The sequence below is a fragment of the Globicephala melas genome, chromosome 2, assembly GCF_963455315.2.
Source record: "Globicephala melas chromosome 2, mGloMel1.2, whole genome shotgun sequence".
In the NCBI taxonomy this organism is placed as follows: domain Eukaryota; kingdom Metazoa; phylum Chordata; class Mammalia; order Artiodactyla; family Delphinidae; genus Globicephala; species Globicephala melas.
Genome location: NC_083315.2, coordinates 43,763,638 through 43,765,159, shown reverse-complemented (window position 1 = coordinate 43,765,159; position 1,522 = coordinate 43,763,638). Strand labels below are relative to the sequence as shown.

Here is a 1,522-nt window from a genome sequence, read left to right as displayed (position 1 = left end):
CTACATGCCGCGGAGCGGCTGGGCCCGTGAGCCATGGCCGCTGAGCCTGTGCGTCCGGAGCCTGTGCTCTGCAACGGGAGAGGCCACAACAGTGAGAGGCCCGCGTACTGCACAAAAAAAAGAAAGAAAGAAAGAAAGAAAGAAAAAGAACATGGCTTTCCTCCAGATCCCGTGCGGCCGCTGGAGCCGGCTGCTGCTGTGCCTGGGGAGTAGGAGGGTGCAGGGCCGCCGCCACCTGCTGTACCGCGCGGATTGCGGGATCTTAGTTCCTCGTCCAGGGGGCCAGGGATTGAACCCTGGTCCCGAAAAACCCTGTTGGAGGCTATGCGTCTGTGAACAAAGGAGAAGGGACAGCGGTGAGCATGTCAGCCCTGAACTGGAAGCCCTTCGTGTACGGAGGCCTGGCCTCCATCACAGCGGAGTGCGGTACTTTTCCAACTGATTTAACCAAGACACGGCTCCAGATTCAAGGCCAGAAGAATGATGCAAACGTTAAAGAAATCAGGTATCGAGGAATGTTGCATGCGTTAGTGAGGATAGGCAGAGAGGAAGGCCTGAAAGCACTGTATTCAGGGATTGCTCCTGCGATGTTGCGCCAGGCTTCCTACGGCACCATCAAGATAGGCGTCTACCAGAGCTTGAAGCGGTTATTTGTCGAGCGCCGGAAGATGAAACCCTTCTGATGAATGTCGTCTGTGGAATTCTCTCTGGAGTCATATCCTCAACCATTGCTAATCCAACTGATGTTTTGAAAATTCGGATGCAAGCACAAAATAGCACCCTTCAAGGAGGAATGATAGGCAACTTCATTCACATTTACCAGCAAGAGGGAACGAGAGGACTTTGGAAGGGCGTGTCCCTTACTGCTCAGAGGGCCGCTATTGTTGTTGGTGTGGAGCTGCCCGTCTACGACCTCACCAAGAAGCATCTCATTCTCTCGGGCTTGATGGGAGACACTGTGTATACCCATTTCCTCTCAGGCTTCACCTGTGGGCTGGCGGGGGCCCTGGCCTCAAACCCTGTCGATGTGGTGAGAACAAGTATGATGAATCAGAGTCCTTTGAGATGGCAGATGCCCTGGCTACACAGGTTTCCTGGATTGTTTGTTACAGACATGGAAGAATGAAGGGTTTTTTGCTCTATATAAAGGGTTTTGGCCAAATTGGTTGAGACTTGGTCCTTGGAATATTATTTTCTTTGTGACATATGAGCAGTTGAAGGAATTGGACAAGTCAAGACTGCATGAGACATCCCGCTGAAAATGCTCACGTCTGAAATAGTGAAGCTTCCTGTCTTTCCCACTGCTTCTCACTGCTTGGCCCGCCAGATTCTGAGGTGTGAGCGACAGGTGAAGACTGGGTTAGCTCGGATTGCTGTGTCCTGGCATCGGACGCTCTGCACCAAATGTTTAATGGCATAGACTGTAACATCCAAACACTAGTCCTTACCATTCAAGTGCCCTTCGACATCAAAGATAACATGAAATGCATGTTTCTTGCTAAAGAAAACTTGCATGAAGATA

General features: G+C 51.1%; 1 pseudogene; it reads left to right on the top strand.

The window, feature by feature from the left end:
* The first annotated feature begins 329 nt into the window (after window positions 1-329).
* LOC115861954 (kidney mitochondrial carrier protein 1-like) lies at window positions 330-1,222 on the top strand (annotated as a pseudogene).
* The last annotated feature ends 300 nt before the right edge of the window (window positions 1,223-1,522 follow it).